Genomic DNA, 19,746 nt, shown 5'->3' with positions numbered 1-19,746 from the left:
TTCTACGTAGGACTGACCAGGTTTCATGTGCATGCTGCTGTCCCTACCTCTTACTCCAACTTCAAGTTTCTTCTTCCTTTTTCCCTTGTTCCCCCCAACCAGCCCTTAAGTTTTTTGGGAGTCATTGTCCAAATCAACAGTTATCACAGCTCTGCCGATTGCCCCCTGGCTCCTCCTGCAGTTACACACATTACATTTACATTACACACTTACCAGTGGACAAGATAGATAAGTATTGTTTGCAGGAGATAAAAATCCAACTGCAAAACTAAGTGCAATGTCCAAAAGATCAACTGTGGGAAGAAAGGAACCTATTGGGAACTGGGGTACTCTCTCTGCTACCTAAAAATAGTCAGAATGGCAGTTATCACTGAAAACTGGCAGGGGGGAAGACCCTATTAGATATATATGTATGTCACCTGAGTAGCCCTAACACCCAGTAGGAATGAAAGGCTACTGTTCCAATGGTGCCATGAATGCACTGCCACCCCACAGCCTGTTGGTAGACTAGAGGATCCACCCTTCCCATCTTGCAAAAAAACTCTATCATTCTGCCATAAGAATTTTGCTGAAACATATTTGCTGCAAGCAGTTACATAGCCACATTAAAATGCCTAAGAGTGATCTTGTCGGTGTGATTATACTGGTGCCTAGCACATGGCAAATTCAGAATCTGCTTAACATTGTTTGCAGCTAACAGTTTTTACTTCTTTAGTTTCATGATAAGGGCTGTGATTTTGGAACAAGAAGGTGGGTCTTTATCCCTGTTGTTTCCAGGGAGTAACCATGATGTAAAACCATTACAGATATGAAATTCTAAAGGAATTCCTGACAATGTCTAATGTAAGCTACTTTAAAATTAAAGTACCAGGAGGCAGAATGTAATGAGAAAAGTAAACATTGGCTAGACTCCATCCTTTCTCTGCCTGTGGTAAAAAGGTTTTTATTGTGAGTAAATACCACATTAACACTTGTATATGACAGCAAGGGGAGTTTGAAGCAATTGAGTGGGACATAGTAAATAGCCATGTTTAATTACCTACTCACATACATTTGAATCCATTGTAGAAGATTCATGTTTAAAGAACAATTTTGTCTCTAAGCTGCACCTTCAAACATCATACTATTACTTTCCAGGATGGAAATTTGTGTGCGTGCATGCATCTGGGATGGAGATGTCTCAGCACTGGAAAGAGCACTTTCCTGGGGATGGAATGAATATATTCAGTTCTCCCTTCAAAGGCTGTTTAGGAGGACTTTCGTGTATGACCAGCTGAAAAAGATGGAACATGATACCTTCAGTAGAGGACAGTTATGTGGAGCACTGGCTAAGCATTCGACTTGCGGGCCTGCTTCATTTTGTTTTTAAACTAAGGCAGAGATCCATATTCTGATTACATTTATTTCATCTTTCCTGAAAATTAGTTTTTCCACCATCTACAATGAGATCATAGTAATACAACCCAATTCTTACCTCCCCAAATGTACTAGGCATGTCACTCATAGCAAGGAATAGGATTGCTTCCAAAAAAGCCTGAAATAAAAAAAAGAAGTGTAAGCTAAAATCTGGTATCCTCTACCTTGCCTTCATTACAGTTATATTAAGGTACACTACTTGCGTATGTTAAGTTGACTGACAAATGATTATGAATGGTTGTGACATTATTTGTATGTAAGCTGGCCCCTTGATGTATGTAGGTCACTGCCGCAGGCATGGTGACCCTGGAAAGTTCCAGAACCTCTAAACTATTGGCCTGTGGTGTGAATGCACATGCACGATCGAGGAGGAAGTGTGAGAATGCAGCAGCGAGTGTGTGCAAGTGAGGTGCCAATCACCCTGTGGCTTCTGGAACCGGGGGAGGGGCGGTATAAATGGAGAGAGTGCAAGGGGAGTTTGGTCTTTGGGTTGTCAGGTGCAGATTGTAGGTTGTGAGTTTCGGATGGTGGTGTGAGCCTTATCCTGCGGATTTGTGAAACTTGTGAATCAGTTGCATCTGCAGACTGAGGAACAGCTGAGCTATGTGACTTCCTCAGTTTTCATTGCCTCAAATAGAGAGCTGAAGTCAGTTAGCTCCCAAGAACTGGTCCCTCTCGGTGTGAGCAGCTGCCAGTTTCTATGTGCATATCACCCAACCCCTGGGTACAGGATTGTGACTAGGTTAGACCTTAAACCCTCCATCTGTAAATATTTGTACATAGTGGTTTTAGTTCTAGTGTGTTGTTAGTTGTTTATTATGTCAATAAACCGTGTATTCATTCCAGTTGTATTCAAGCTTCAGTGTTTAATATATGCAATTTGCTAATTGGCTTGAGGCAGTGCAGTGACAGATCTGCAAATACTTCAAGTGTGACAATTGTGCCCGTCCCTTAATTTGGAGGTCTGGGACCTAATCAAGCTAATTAGTGTTTCTGATGGGCTCTCAAAGACTCCATACAACAACAGGAGGGTAGAAGCAGGGAAGAAGGTCCAGCCCACTTTTCACATGGAAAAAAATATTCTGACACCCTCAGTTTGAGTATAATCTTCCTTCTCAAAGAGCCCTAGTGAAATCAGCTGGATTGATGTACACTCACAGTGCCTTCCTGGTGGACAGGAGGAGGGCAAAGACTAGTACCCCAAGGTTGCAGATGTTGACTGAGGTGGGCTAATGATCCTGCTAGGACCTAAACCTGGAGATTTCTGGCTTGAGAGTCTCACCTCTTCACTCATCGTTTCATAGCTTTTAGGGTCGGAAGGGACCTGAATAGATCATCTAGTCCGACCCCCTGCCATGGCAGGAAAGAGTACTGGGGTCAAATGACACCAGCAAGGTGTTCATCTAACCTCCTCTTAAAAATCCCCAGGATGGGAGCCAGCACCACTTCTCTTGGAAGTTGGTTCCAGATCCTAGCCACCCTGACCGTGAAGTAGTGTCTCCTGATGTCTACCCTAAATCTACCATCTGCCAGCTTGTGACCATTGTTCCTGGTCACTCCTGGCAATGCTCAGGGGAACAGGGACTTCCCCAGTGCCTGCTGGTCCCCTCTGACTAGTTTGTAACAGGCCACTACATCCCCCCTCAGCCTTCTCTTCCAGAGCCTAAACAGGTTCAGGTGCTATAGCCTCTCCTCGTAGGGCCTGCCCTGCTGCCCCCAGATCATGCAAGTGGCCCTCCCCTGGATCCTCTCCATGTTGTCCACATCCCTCCTGAAGTGTGGCGCCCAGAACTGGATGCAGTACTCCAACTGCAGCCTGACCAGTGTCACACAGAGGTGGAGGATCACCTCCTTGGACCTGCTCGAGATGCATCTGTGGATGCATGACAAGGTATGGTTGTTCTTTCTGACTGCATCCCCACACTGCCGGCCCATGTTCATCTTGGAGTCAATGATAACTCCAAGATCCTTTTCCGCCTCTGTACTGACAAGAAAGGAGTTCCCCAGCCTGTAGGTATGGTGCCAGTTGTTCCTCCCCAGGTGCATCACTTTGCACTTGTCGGTGTTGAATCCCATCCTATTCTCATCTGCCCACTCATCCGATTGTAGCCTATTCCTCCCTTCTAGCATGCCCCCATCCCCCCACATCTTAGTGTCATCAGCAAATTTGAACAGGGTGCTTTTTACCCCATCATCCAAGTCACTGATGAAGATGTTGAACAGTGCGGGCCCGAGAACTGAGCCCTGCAGAACCCCACTGCCCACATCCCTCCAGGTTGAAAATGACCCACCCACCACCACTCTCTGAGTGCGGCCCTCCAGCCAGTTGGCGACCCAATTGACTGTGTCAACACCACAGTCCCCCAGTTTGTTAATGAGAACAGGGTGAGAGACAGTGTCAAAGGCCTTCCGAAAGTCCAGGAAGACTATGTCCACTGCTACCCCTGCATCTAATGATTTGATGAACTGATCATACAAGACCACCAGGTTGGTCTGACAGGACCTGCCACTGATGAACCCATGTTGGTTGCCCCTAAGCATGAAATCCCCTGCTAGCCCCTCATGGATGTGTGCCAGAATAATTTTCTCAAACAGCTTGCCTAGGATCGAGGTAAAACTAACTGGCCTATAGTTTCCCAGGTCCTCCTTCTTCCCCTTTTTGAAGATGGGAACCACGTTGGCCCTCTTCCAGTCCTCTGGCACCACACCAGAGCACCACAAGTGCTTGTAAAGCTGTGCTATGGGTCCTGCGATGAGCTCAGCCAATTTCTTTAGTACTCTAGGGTGGAGATCGTCACCATATTTGAGGTCAGGAAGGAATTTTACCCTAGGGTCAGACTGACATAGACTGTGGGAGTTTTTGTCTTTCTCTGTAGTGAGGGATGTGGCCCTCTTCCTGAGAAGCATATTTTAACCTTTGCAGCAACAGGATGTTGGCCACCATGGTCCCCCTACTTTACCAGTGGCAAATTAGGGTGTTAAGTCTTGTGCTATGTCTAGGGTTGACTGCCTGGTATTGCTAGGAGACTACACAATGGATTTTCATAGGATGGTTTGGAGATGGATGATCCTACTTCTGGCAGGAGGTTGGACCACCTGACTTTTAGAGGTCCCTTCCAGCCCTACTTCTCTATGACTCATTCAAAGATTGCTGGTGATGGTATTTATATTGAACAAATTAAGTTCCCTATTCTCTTTCCATCATTCATGTGTTATGTTTTTATATTCCCCCTTTCCCTCACCTCCCCTCTCCTGGCATTCATTTCCTTTCCTTCCACATAACACAGTATTTAACTTGAAGGGTAAATAAATAAGCTGCTTCAAAGGCTTCCTGAAATCAATGAATGTTCTTCTATTGTTTTCAATGGGGTTTGTATCAGTGCCCTATCATTATATAGTCTTCAAGGCTGTGGCTAGATCAGTTTGTGACCAGATTTTTTTTGTTTGGATCACCATGAAATGTGGGGTTTCCTATATCTTTTCTAGCCATTGGTTTGTTCTCAGAATATATTCTCCTTATACATGTAAAACCTCAGTAGAAGTTTTGTCTGATTATTAAAAATGCTGTTTGGGGCTTGCTTTCTGAACTGGTACACTACAGAATTATGATTTCCCCATAATTTAAAGGGAAACATGTTATATAAAGAACCCTCCTACCTAATACTTCTGAAATTAGTTTTGAACTTGCTGAATTTTGAGTAGCACATGGCGATAAATGTCTAATAAGTGATGGAAGACGGAGTCTGCAATTCAATCTGTGTATGAAATAACAATTGTAGTTAGTAATTATGTTGACACATACCATAAAATTGATAATGCTTGCAAAAATATGGATCCAGAATATTAAGTAACCATACAAGGGATAAATTTATTTGTGAAAAAACAGTTAGAATTAAAGACCAACAGATACTTCTTAGAAAATTTAAGAAAAGGTTTCATACAGAACCCTTTTCTGCCTATTCTGTATATTTAATTTTCAGGAATAGGTTGCTTCCCCGTGTTATTACCAGGATACTTCCATTAAAATGTGGCCTATGTTTCTTTAGGTCTTCCTCCTTATGCCTCATTTGAAGCCTCATTTCCTGGAGATGGCTATTATGCTACAGAGAAAAGATGTTAGCTTTGACTAAGAAAGACTAGGAGGAATAGAAAGAACACTTAAAAAGAAATACCCTGTTTTCATGAACATCTGCTGACCCATAGTAATCCAAAGGTAGGAAAATGAAGGAAACTATGACAGAGGGAGAGTGATTTCTGAATGAAAAATAAAGGAAAACTTTTCTCTGAGATAGCAGTATCTTCAAAGAGATTACTGGGAACCAGCAGAGCCTATGTAAAACAATCCACCTGAAACTTCTACAACAGAATGGGGAAAAGAACACTCCAACATCCACTCAAAACAGATGTGGGTACATTTTTGTCATAAACATGTTACAACACATGAACTTCTGATGTTAGAAGATATAGAATTAACTCAGTTTTCTTGATAGTTAAATCTCCCAATAAAAATATTGCCTAGAGTTTATTTGAATGGATCTGAAAGTCAGAAACTGGACTCTCAGGTTGGATATAAGCTTCAAGGTGCAACATTCCTTTGCTCTGTGGTACAAAGGAGAATGCACAAGAATTAAAATGGTTTGAACTCCTTCAAAATGAAGGAGTACAGTACAGTGTAGCTCTTTCAAAATGAAGTACAGCTTCTTCCTACCTGTCATAGATGATCAGCATTCCACTGTTCTCATGGTGACTTAGGTTAATGTGTTTAAGCAAAAGTGCTTCCTTCATTCTTGGTTTGTATTATAGGACGTGCCTCTAAAAGAATGTTTGAATCCAGAGAAAAAATATGTATTTCAGGGTACCTTTTAAGGCAGGAAACTATTTAAATCTCCCAAATGGTATTCCTGGACACTAGAAAATTCTTTTCCAGTATATAACTATATGGCCAACCTTCCCCAGATGTGATGTTAAGCTGTACAATATTATAAAGAATACATTAATTCCTTGAGACCCTGTTTTCACATCTTTCAAAACAATGAAAATAAAGCGTGCTAAAATATTACTTTCATGGGGAGTTAAGCTATCAAGAGAGCAATTTAGAAAAACAAATATAGGCTTTTGCAAAATTAAAAAAAAATCTTTCTAACTTTGGAAAATCACCACCAAATGCTATGGTCTTTTGAGCAACAATCCAGTGGTTCCAGTAGCTTTCAGAAGTTTCACAGTACAAATACAAGTGTTAATACCAATTTACAAATGCAACAGTCTGTAAGAATAACACTTTCTATCATTGAAGCATACTCTCACAGCAGTATGCCAAGCAAGCTGACCTAGATTTCTACTAAAATAAAATCTGAAAAGAGTTAACTTGTTGAAACTAATGTTGTACATTGTCTTCCAATGACAATAATTTAGGGAAGCCAAGTGGAAAAAAAATAACTTTAATTTACCTACTGAACTTTAGTTGGCTTGCTCAAAAAAATTACCATTACACCTTCTACACTATACTTGATTTGGTGAAACATGAAGGTTGAAACATATGTATGAATAATATATGAAGTTTACATAAATAATAGAGGTAGAAACTGGCTTTATTGAAGTCAATGGAAATTTTGCCAGGGGTCAGGATTTCACCTTTATTGACTCTAAGTATAAAGACTTGTACCAAATTCCTTCCTTCACCATAAAATGGGCATCTACAAATGCAATTAATTTACTGTGCAGTAGACCAGCCCTGGGTAGGCATCCATACATGCAGCCATTTGGGAGCAGATTTGCTCCTTATGCAAGTAGCCTACTCCAGGCCTGCTCTGCCCCTGCTGAAGATGCTAGGAGGAGCTGGACTCTCTAGCCACAGCTGGATGGGTGCCACAGGCACTCTTTAAAAGGCAGCCCCACACAGTTCTCCCTGGCTACCTGCATTTCTGGCCTAGAGCAGTTTGCAGCATGCTAGTACAGTCCTCTACAACTCTGTCAGCAGATCCTGTGCCCACTGTGTGATGGCTGCTCCATTCCCAGGCCCCAGCAGTGATGACCTGGCCCTGTGCTTCTGCTTGCCACCCTGCTCACCAGGCTCCACCACTACAACAACTGCCACCTGCCCCTGGTCAGTTTTGGCTCTGTCTGGTGCAGAGCTGTGTGGCCAGGCTTACTGTTCCATCTGAGTCCCCCTTTTCCCGCGCTGATGACAATCAGCCCCTGGCCCATCGCCCAAATCCTGGCACGGATGCCAACAATTGCACGGGGATGCTGCCATGGGTGCCATCCAAGAGCTCCTGGGACTCCAGCTCCGCTGCCTATGGGCCTGCCCAGCTAGCCAGGACTGGTGACTGCTTGTCATTCAGTGCACCTGGGATGATGAGCAGTGGCTGGACTTATTCTGGATGACCCAGGCCACTTTCTAGGATCTCCTCAACCAGCTCTGCCCACACCTGGAGTGGCAAGCCACCACATGCAACCACCCCTCCATGCAGACAGCCAGATAGGCATTGCCCTGCTTAAGCTGGCCACACTCACCAGCCTGCGCTACATCAGTCATCTCTTCACCACAGGCAAGGTGACTGCTGGGGAGGCTGTCCTGGAGTTCTGTGGTGCCTTCCAGAATGTGCTGGTGCACATAGTTCTCCGGGTCCACAATCCCTTGGAGGTAGTGGCATGGTTCCATATCCTTTTCCTAGTGCATCAGGGCCCTGGATGGGACCCATATCCCCATCACCTGCCCACCCCATGGTAACTGCCCATACTATAGCTAGCAGGACTTTCATTCAGTCAAGCTGCAGGCTGTTGATGACCACCAGGGTACCTTCACCAACATCAGGGCTAGCTGAGCTGGCAACACCCAGTATATCCAAGTCTTCTGGATTTGCTCCTTGCCAGCCCTGGTGGAGAGAAGGTGCTTGGTGCCAGGGGTGCCAGACCTCCAGGTGGGCAAGGTGACAGTCTTGCCACTCTTCATCAGGAACCCCACCTACCTGTTCATCTCCTGGCTTATGAGGCCCTACACCAGCCAGCTGGAGCCCTGCCAAGCACATTTCAACAGGTGTCTGAGGTGGACCCTTGTGCTGGTGGAGTGTGCCTTTGGCTGCCTGAAGGGATGCTGGAACACTCTCACCACCCATGTCAAGGTCCTAGAGGCCAACATCCCCTAGGTCAGGGATGTCTAACCTTTTTGAATGTGAGGCCGGATCATGAACTTTTTATCACCCAGTGGGCTGGCAGGAGCAGGCACTCATGTGGACTGTCCAGTCCAGCCGGAGCCTGGGAGCACAGGGGTCAAGGGGTGCTGCCTGACCCCCGCCATGTCCTCCCTGCCACCTGGGTGGCCTCGAGGATGCTCCCACACCTGCGCACCTGGGCTCAGCAGCCAGGGGCACATGGGAGGACTCTACAGGGGGGTGCGGGATGTGCAGGAACACCCCCCTGCTCCCTCTCCCGTGGGGCAGCCCAAGCCCAAGTGGCAGGGTTCCCTCCCCCCCCGGGGCCTGCAACTCACCACCCCCAGCATGATGTCTGGGGGCATGGGGGGATGCGGGGAGGTGGGAGCACCGCCAGCTTCCCACTCTGACAGTCACAGCAGCAGCAGCAGCATCTCCTGTGGGCCCAGCCACAGCATCCCTCCACACCAGCATCCACGCCCCCTGCACCCGCTCGCCTGTTGCACTGTGACCTGCTCCACCCAGGCGGCCGGTGGGGACCGGCACAGGGTGGGACCAGCATGCAAATGAGGAAGGGAGGGGTGGGGCTAGGAACAGAAACCCTGCAATGTGGGAGAGGGGAAGAGCTAGCATGCAAATGAGGAAGGGAAGGGTGGGGCGAGGAAGGGACACAGTGAAATGAGGGGGGAAGGGAGGAGCCGCGCCACATCGGCTACATCAAGCTGACGCGATGTGTGTGGGAACCTTGTCCCTTTCTTAGTCCTTCAGCAGCCATTAGGAAGCCATTAGGAAGGCGTTCCCGTCACAGCACCGTGGGCCACAGAAAGTGGCTTGGCGGGCCACATGGGCCATATGTTGGACAAGCCTGCCCACGGTCATTGTCACAACCTGTGGGCTGCATAACATCTGTGAGGCCCAGGGAGGAGCTTTTCCACAAGATATGGGTGAAGGAGGTGCAGTGGGCAGAGAAAGCCTGGCAGCATGAGCGCCAGCTGCAGTGGCAGTGACAGCAACAGGTCCCCACCACCAAGGCCCTGGGCAAGCAACACACTTGACAGCAGGGGTCAGGGAACTTGGTGTGAAAGGCACTGGTAAGAACACCTGCTCCTGCATCCTCCGCTGTAGGGCCTGCTGGACAGCTGGCCATGGACCCCAGTTTCACCGTCCACACCCAGCACCATGCTTACTGCCCACAATTTTCTACAAAGCACTTTATTTACTTCCACTAACATAGACCCCATCCTACCCTCCCTCCCAAACAACAGAGGCCCTCCTATCCTCCAACAGACCCACTGACCCACCCATCACCAATAAAGCACATCTTCCCCATGCAAACTATATACATTGTGCTCTGTGTGCCTTCCCAGGGTGGGGGACAGTGGGGTGGAGGTACCTATGGTGCAGAGCCTAGGGACAGGCTTGTAGCACCCCGGCCTCTGGCCATACTACTGCAGGTGCGCATGCCACAGTGAGGCCTAGATGAGAGGCTTTCCTGGGGGCAAAGGCAGCCACTGCTCTGCTGAAGTGGGTGGCTCCCTCTCCTCCAGCCTGGGGCCAGAGCCAGCAGTGCCCACATGCAGTGCTGGCCACACTGTGGTCAGCTCCTGCTCCAGGACTGCATGGAGCATGGGTGAGTTGGGGGGGGTTCAGATGGGGGGTCAGCTGGCAGAGGACCTCGGGTGCGTGCCATGGCAGGGAGCCCTGGCCACTGGAGGCACCACTGCACCTCAGCCTAAGCCCACTGAGGGGCTTGCAGCTGGGCAATGGGCAGATAGCAGGAGGCAAGCAGGGCTAGGGCCAGGGTCTGGGCAGCAGGCAGCACAAAGGAGGCCACCAAGGCCAGGAGATGGTATCCAGCACCTGGTAGTCCTCCATAGCCTTCCCTGGCCACCACAGAGGCCTGCCACCAAGTTTTTGTATAGCCTTATTATTATTTGAACTTTTCTTCTGCTTTCTGACCTTGCCTTGAGCTCCCTTTCACATTGTTTCTGTCTTTTTTGTCACTGTGAGACACAGTTTATGTTCTTCTAGCATTAAAAACATATGCGTTTGAAATACACGCCTTCTTACTAGCTCAAATTAACTGAACTTGGCACTAACTGACTAAATTAGAGGGATGACATGATTGGATATGTTAATGAAAGGTGATAAGAGGGGATCAACTAGGCAGCACCCAATTGCAGAGCCCTGGGAATTTCTGGAGTTGATGGACAGAGCAAATTAAGAGTCCAGGACATGCCCAAATTAAGACACTGGTAAAATATCAAATTAAGATGTTTGCATTAGGGCTGTGGGAAGCTTCAGGTACTGATTCAATTCAGAAGAGATTTGGCTCTATTTGGCAGACAAATCTTCAAATCTGAATCAAATCAGGAAACCAATTAAAAGGTCTTAATCAATTTGAAGCTCTTCGAATCAATTTGGAAAAGATTCAGAAAGCTTTGGAGACTCAGGCAGTATTCGCTCGCTACTGCAGGGAGCTGGACCCAGATTGGGTAGGGGTTGGGGGGTATTTCAGGGGCTGGGGGAGCCCCGCATACGGCATGCAGCAGTGGGAGGAAGTAAGGATCACCCTCCCCCCGGCGTGGCAACAGCCAGTGAGTGCCGGGCTTTTTTTTTTCAAAGAGCTGGGGCCAGGCAGGGCAGCTACTGATGGGAATGAGAGAGAGGGCAAGGGATAGGGCCAACTCAGAGATTCTGTTAATTCATCTGTGGCCAAATCTCTGAATTAGATTCAGCTGAATCGATTTGGGACAGTGATTCGAATCACCGAATCAAATCACTGTCTCCCAAATCCAAATCCGAAGCGAATACTAGCTACTTTGCACAGGCCCAGTTTGCATGTGATGATTTTTTGGAACAAAGGAATATGCTGACAGGATAAGAACAAGAACAATACGATGATCACAGGAAAAGTAATCAAACGTTCCCAGAAATGAAGTCATCAAAAGAAAAATCACAAAATGTGGGCAACAAGGAACTTGGGTGTGTGTCGTTGTCCAACAACATCTGGACTAAAACAGCCTTACCCACAGATGACAATCCTCTACTTTTAGGAACTGGTTTGACCATCTTTTCTGTGAAGTAGAGTAACATCTGGGATTGGGTGAGACCATTGAACTAAGTGTTTCTCTATCTATGTAGAAACTATTAGAACATTTAATGTGTTAATAAAGTTAGATTGTAGTTAAGTTGAATTGTGTGAGATGTATTCCATGTTAAACTCCAGGTTGATTATGCTTTGGTGATCATTTAGCACCTTGCGGGTGTAACACGGGGCTTTGCAAAGGTCATTAATGTCAAAAAGAGTCTGTTAATTTCAACAAACTTCAGATCAGGCCCTTTGCTACCATATATGGCCGTAATCATGCATTGACCATTATGAATCAAAGGGGCCTTGCCACGAAGTGCTCAAAGCAGGATCAGGGTCTTAATTAGACCCACTGCCAGTCATTTAACATACATAGAATCTAACTCCACCTTCCTTCCCTGCAGCACAAATTTCAGAGGCAACCATTTTCTTTCCATTTCCATACAAATCCTCAGGAAAAGGGAACATAAAAAGGGATATGAAACTGCCAAAGTGAATTATGCTAAAAAGCAAGATGAATATTAGGGCTATCACTAAACAAATAAGCAACACTTTCACAGACTTTCTTGCATGCGAAATGGGACTTTTTTCTAGCTGAGCTAATGGAAAGATTCCTTCAGGCTGAGGGGCAGAATCTTTTAGTTTCAGAAATTCTAAATTATTATTTGTCATCATGTTGTTAACGGTATAGCCATTCAAGAGTCAGCACTAATGCAGCTGAATTAACTGGATCTTTAGTCACTGATCATAAAGAAGAGCACAGTACATTCTGGAAATGTATTAGAGGTATTGGATGCAGTACCTGAGGTTATCATGTGGCTTATATCATCTATTAATGCTTATAACATTAACCAGAATAGGACTGGTATTTTGTTCTACCCTCCCATAAACTGAGTTTTTTGCCGTGTTGATTCTTTAATGATAAACCATCCATATTATAGACACAATGCATTCTCATAGCCAGAGCTGGCCCAAGCAGGGTGCAGAGCCTGGGGCAAATCAGCCCATGCAGGGCCCTGCCCCCACTCCAATCCCATGCATCCTGGACCTGAAAAATCTGCTGCCACCATCAGCAGTGGTGGCGGCTGCAGTGTGGGGGAGGTGTGGTGCCAAGCAGCTGGATGTGAAGCCGGTAGCAGCAGTGCAGAGTCGCTGTGCTGCTCCATCCGGCTCCGCAGGGCCCGGGGTAGTCACCCTGATTTGCCCCCTACCCTCTTCTAAGGGACAGCCCTGCTCATAGCACTAAGCTATTCCGGCTTTTATATATGTGATCTGGAAATGGGGGGAGGAAGAGGGGAGGGTGCTTCAAGAGCCACTCTAATTAAAACATCTGGAATGTCTTATGTATTTCATAGATTTCATAGACATTAGGGCTGGAAGGGACCTCGGAAGATCATCAAGTCCAGCCCCCTGCCCAAGTGGCAGGAGGTCAGCTGGGGTCATAGGATCCCAGCAAGATAAACATCCACATTTCTCCTGAAGGCATTCAGTGTAGGTGCTTGAACCACTTGATGGCAAGCTATTCCAGACCTTGAGGGCTCAGACAATAAAGAAATTCTTCCTTATGCCCAGCCTGAAATGGTCTTGCAGGAGTTTATAACTCTTCAACCTTGTCATCCCTTAGGGCACTCTGGTGAACAATCATCCCCCCAGATCCTGGTGAACACACCTGATAAACATATAGGTGGCCATCAGATCGCCCCTGAGCCTGTGCTTTTCCAGGCTAAAAAGTCCCATAGCTCTCAGTGTCCCCGAACTTCAAAATGGTGGCGGGGCACTTTTTCTAAAGCTGGTCAAATAAGCTTTAGATAAAGCACCCCCGCCACCATTTTAAAGTGCAGGGACACTGATACACAAAATGTGGGAGACTATTGGAGCACAGTTGTTGTCATGCTCCAGCAGACTTGATTAATTACCCTTACAGCCCTGAGTTAGAGCCCATCAGAGCAACCTCCTTGCTTGTGTATAGTCACTCTTTAATAATATTCATTAACAGTTCACCTGAAAGCCATAGCACTTTACCACTCAATGAGACATCCCAGCACTAGTTCACTCCCATGTTCACTGGCAACATTCATTCAAACAGGTCTACAAGAACATCTACTCCAGCTCCTCTGGCACAGCTACAAAAAACTAAGTAAAGAACTTTATTTCCTCATAGTTCAGCTGCTATGACAAATTCTGCTTGTTGATATGCCAGTATAAAGTTAGAGAATTCTGCAGAAGTTGGTCATGTGTTCATGAGAAATGAATTTAGCCCAATGGGTATTAATGGCTAGAAAATGATATTCAGAGGTTTGATTTTAGAAATTGGCTTGTAGGTAAAGTAGATATGTTTTAGAATAAGGTCCAAGGGAATGGCAATTGTTTATTAGTTTCTAAAAGCCTGTTTGTGACAGTTTCCTTCAAGACCCACTGTGTCTGTGACATGCTGAAAAGCTGGCTCTGTGCCTCATGCACCTCCCTGACCCCCATAGTAACCTCATACCAATGGTTACCTCAGAGAGGCACTTGCCTCAGTAAGTGTGTCTGTGCCAAATAAGGTTGACATGAGGGCCAAATGTGATTGGCTAAACCACATCACTCCCTGTATAAAGGCCTCCTCCCATCAAGGCTCAGGGAGAAGCTTGGAGAACTGACACGGACAACTGACTAACTGTTAAGTTGTATGCACCAGCCTGATCAACCATTGCTCTTTCCGCTCACCGCTGTCTCCTGCCACCGCTCCCCCTTGGCATAAAATCCCACCCCACTATCGACCGTTTCAGCTTGCAAGCCATTGTAACCGTTACACTGCGTTGTCAAGTTCAAATACAACCTGTGTCTCTGTCAACCAAGGGACGTAAGTCAATAAATTTATTCTCTGTTCAAACCGTTATGCGTACGTGCCTCCTTCACCTCATAAGTCCAGATCCAAATGAACCTGAGGTAGCTCAGCTCCTCAAAGACTCAACAGCCTGAAGGCAGCAGTCACACAGGCCAGTAAGCTGAAAACATGTACCACACTGTTCCATAACATGAGATAAGGTAGCATTAGGTCACAGTGCCCAACTGCAGAGCCCTTGGGATTTCTGGTTTTGATGGATGGACCAAATTAGGAGACCAGTAAATAACCAAATTAAGATGTGTGTGTGTGATGGGTTTGGGAAACAAAGGAATATGCTGACAGGACAGAACATGGTCACTATGGTGACCACAGGAAAACCAATTAATGACCCCCAGAAATGAAGAGTCATCAAAGGGGAGAAAGAATACAAAAGGAGGGCTTTCAGAGAAGCAAAAGGTCCCCCATGAGGGGAATCTGAGGCCACCATGGACAAAGGGTATACCACCAGTTCATTTCACCCACTCCACTAGGGGGTAGTGGACCTCCACCCTCAACTTCCAGGCTGCTGACATCTGACATTAAGAAAAAACAACAGGGTGAAGCTCACATACTGCTCAGATGTACCTTCCCACTGTGACAGTTCTAGGAGTGGTAAATATAGAATTGTTTGCCTTGCCTGCATTATTCTTATCTGCTATCACTGTCTAGCAATGAAATCCGCCTATTATTAAATGGAGAAGTCATGGTCAGTTTGAGGGTTTGGGTCCACCCAGAACAAGGTATCTGGGTCATAAATCCATTGCCAACAGGTATGTGGTGGTATCCATAGCTAAAACCATATATGCAAAATTTGGCTCACTGTCAGTTTGTATTCACATGCATAGGCGGAACAGCATTTATGGCAGCAGTACATACAAGCATGAGTACACAAACTACATCTAATAAGGCTCTAGCAAAATGTTTATTTACCTGTCAAAATGCCCTGGAAAATAATAGTCTAATTTTATGTAACCTTTGTGTTACTACCCCTACTCAAATGATTGAATAATGATATAACATATCAATGAATAATTTATATACCAATTGATGGAAAAAGTTATTAAAATTATTCAAGAACAATATTAAAATAATTGCAGATGGCCAGATCCTTACCTAAGGAAATACGCTCAGATGTAGATTTATACCAACTGCAAATCTGGCCCCAAATGTTTGATGCCTCTTTTACATTTTAGAGTTTTAATTTCAGAATGCCATAAAATGGTCTCAAGGAAGGGTGTTCAGACAGAGATACAGTTTTCAAGAGCAGGAGGGTGTATTGTATGTGCCCACAATGTGAACAGATTTCCTGGAAGTTAATCTGTATGTGTGCTAAGAAGCATGACATGGGTCATTTTGCTTAAATGGGAAAAGTACAATTTGGCTGATGGTTCCAAAAATCCATTCTACTCTCTACCACCTGTGGTAAACAGGTAGCTTTTCTGGAAGAGGTAGGTGAGGGGGGAAGAGTGAGACATAATTTTATGCAGATGTTAAGGCCTTGTTCTTTTTTTAATAGAAGAAAAGTTTCTAAACCTCATAGTTTCACAGTTAAACTTCTGAATGTAAACTGTGTTTTCTCCCTAAGTGCGGAAAGACAGCTTCAGTATCTTTGCTACTGTCTATGACTCAGCAAAGTCAAATTGTCAAGTCTCCAACATATTAAGAAGCCTGTGGGAAGCAGTGACATTGACAAGAATCATGTCAATTTCAACATACAGACCTTGCAAAACCTATGAGCTAGAGCAGGGGCAGTTACTGGTACTGCTACTATTCAAGAATGAAGAAGACCCAGTAAATTGAGGCTAAGAATGAGCAGTGGTACTTTTAAATTCTCCCAGAAACCAAGATGTTGCATGAAGGCTGCAGGAGCCATGGAAAGATCTGGGAGCAGGAAATCTAGTAGTTTTGGGGCTGAGTTTCTTATGAGGATGTCCACCGTGAACATATGTGGTTGGCTTTTCTCAGTACCTGTCTTTACTCAAATAGAACACTCACCTTTTCCCTAAAAATTAGCTTTCCAAAATTGAGGGGCATGTCTAAAGCAGTTTAAAACCAACTGCCCAGCAACAGCACTAGCATTTCTATCTAGGCAGTGCATGAAGTAGCTAATTGACTACAATGGATCATTAGAATTTATCTGACACCCGATAACTTCTCTTCCTTTGATCATCTCCGTTAAATAGTCTTGATGTTCCACTAATCCAGCTATCCTTTATTTTGTAATTTTGCTTTTTTTTTTTAGCTACTCCTGTTCTCTCTTCTATTTTACAGCCCTCCAAGCTGTTGGTTTTACCTTTCAAAAGTGTAGGTCCATCCATGGAATCCAGTTTCAACAGTAGCTACAGTTTCATTTTTTGGCTGATCATCCAAGAGCTGCTGACAGTTCAGCTATGAAAGGGGTAAAACTGTAGCTTTTGCTTGAGTGGGTAAACTGCAAATGAGTCTCTCCCTGATCTATGCAGCCATAAATCTGGAGGAAAAAAAATTCACCCTGCCTTGCCCAAAACAAGGTGTCTCTCTTGTCTGGGGTGGACGAACAAAGGTGTAAGAAAAAATACACTGTTCATATTGTATCTGACTGCTGATTTCAGTTGTATATCAAGATTTCTGATAGGGCCAACAATAAACAGAGAAAAGGATAGCAATCCATTTCTTGGATCTACGTAAGTGAAAAAAAACCCTATTCCTACAAAACACCTACCACCTATGCAGGAGTGTTTCAGCCCCTTCCTTCCACCCTCCCCCCACCAAAGAACTAGTTGTCTCTGGCTGGAACAGCCATGCAGACTCTGAAGGAAGTTCCAATCCTATTAAGACAACAGAACATACAGGCTAACGACAGAAGTAACACATAAACTGGTTTAAGCAATCAGAAACTGGTTTTAAACTGTAACAGAACAGAAGCTCAGCGCACATAAACCAGTTTCAAAATGACTGAAACTGGTTTAAGATAAACCTGGTTAAATGTAGTATCAGACTGATTTGGGTCAAACCGGTTTATGAAACTTCTGCCCCAAACCCTTTCTGGGTTAAAGTTAAATCAGAGTCCCTCAGCATCCCAGGTCTGTGCTGTCTGTTCCAGATACCAGGACTGGCCACACCCCTCTGCTCCCTAACTGGAGCAGTGAGGGCTAGCTAATGGGAGTTTGGGGGGCAGCCCACTGTGTGTGTGGTGGGGGGGAACTGCCTGCCACCACAGGCAAACCCCAGCTGGGGTCTGGAGCCAGGGAGGGGGGGTTAAACACCCCTTCCCCCACTCAAACTTACTGCTGGCTGCAGCTGTGGACTACAAATCTCAGTAGCAGGAAGAAGAAGTGATAAGCAACCCTGCAGAGTCCTGTTGCTGTGATTTGGACTACAAATCCCAGAGACCTTGAGGTCAGCAGGAAAAAGAAGTGAACATATAGACCATGCTTGCTGTGTGCCAGAGAGCCGTGCTCTAGTGCCCCCTGGCTTCTGGCCAGAGCCACTGCAGACATGTGGCTGCATTTCCTGAATCAAAGGTCTGTTCACTTCTGTTTCAATTTAATCTCTGCAGCTTAAACTAACCTGCAAATACTGAATTTTGACTATCTATATTTAGCCACAACGTAGGAATCAGAAGTGGCTAAGCAAGGCAGAGGTCTTACCTTGTGGAAGAGTGAGGATCCCTTTGGCAACAGTCTGTATTGATGATTGTACTGTGACAATTCTTAGGAGACCAGGGCCCTGTTTCAACTCAATCACTAGAAGGACTTCAATGGGTATTAAATTCAATAGTAACAATTGGAAATGAAGACATCACTAGCTGTACTCCTCAGCTAATTTTTAAAATGTGTCTAAAATCTCAAAGTCTGTTTAGGGATGTGCTTCCTTCAGCTTGTTCATTTCCAGCAAGCAATAATTCTTCTTTTTGCAGGTGTCTTTCTTGACAATCTATCATTTTAACTAACATAATTCAGATGAAAGAAGATTGAGCATTTTCCAGGGCTTGGTTTCAAAACAAGTTAAGTAGGCCATCTGAATGTACATAGTCTGGCAAAAGATTACAGTCACATGGTTTATGTGCCTACACAAATCCAACATTAACAGGGGAGTTGGGAAAATTTTGCAAAAGTTATACAAAAACATTGGGTAAATTTGATACATTGATAAACAACAAAAGCATAATTTAAAAATGCATGAATTGTTTATTCAATACAGTTAGAAGGAAGTCAAAGAATCAATGGGAATTCCAAAGGAATTTAAAATCAGTTGGTACTCCTTTTAGTGCCATGTTGAATCAATAAAACATATTCAGTTCATCTTTTCCAAATCTTGAGCCTAACCTAGTGCCTGATCCAAAGGCAACCGAAATTATTGGAAACATTCCTATAGATTTCAGTGGATTTTCCATCAGACTCATGTATAAGGGAATAACATTTTGTATAGGTGTAAGAGAATTCCCATTCTACAGAAAGAGATAGATGATATTTGAGACACATGGATAAAATACATTTTTAAAGGAATCCTGCTCTTATAACTATCAACGTTGTTTAGTAGTGGGTTGTTTTTGTGTGTCTGAGTGAGCTCACAGGGGAAGCAAAAACCCAGAGGAGAATTATTGTCTGCCCCCTCCGATACAATACTGGATTGTCATGTTTGCTGCACAATGTAACTGCTACTGCCTACCAAAGTGAATACACTGATTTAGATAAACCAATTATCTAAAACAGTTTTCTAAATTATGCTTGAAATTAACATCTATGGTACAGTGTTTGTTTAGTTTCCATATGGGGAAAAAAGTTTTAAGTGATGTTGAGATGTGTTATACTTTGAAGGAATGCTAACCTTTTTTCCACAGTAATATTTAATTTGTTATTACAGTTACTTTCGGTACATGGCTACATTTAACATTTTCTCAGCTGCTGTCAAATAAGCTGCTTATATGTATCATGTTAGGATGCAGTACTGGCATTTAGAGTAAGAATTAAAAACCTCATCTCAACAGTGAAATACAATAGCTACAATTTCTCTTATTCATCTTCCTTAGGAAGGGAAAAAAGACTTCTACTTTTCAGGACGGCTATAGGGCCAACTGTGAACAGATCCAGGATTATGAAAGGGAAGGCTGGTGCTTTAGTTCATCATTGAATAGTACAAAACATATTTTTCTCTAGTTCAAAAGAAACCAGAAGCTTTACTAATATGGTAAAGATCTAGGGGTATATTATTCAGTTTAAGATCCAAGCAGAAACAAAGCA

Source organism: Crocodylus siamensis, chromosome 6, assembly GCF_052110815.1.
Source record: "Crocodylus siamensis isolate JL-2025a chromosome 6, ASM5211081v1, whole genome shotgun sequence".
Classification (NCBI taxonomy): domain Eukaryota; kingdom Metazoa; phylum Chordata; order Crocodylia; family Crocodylidae; genus Crocodylus; species Crocodylus siamensis.
This window is presented reverse-complemented; position numbering follows the sequence as displayed.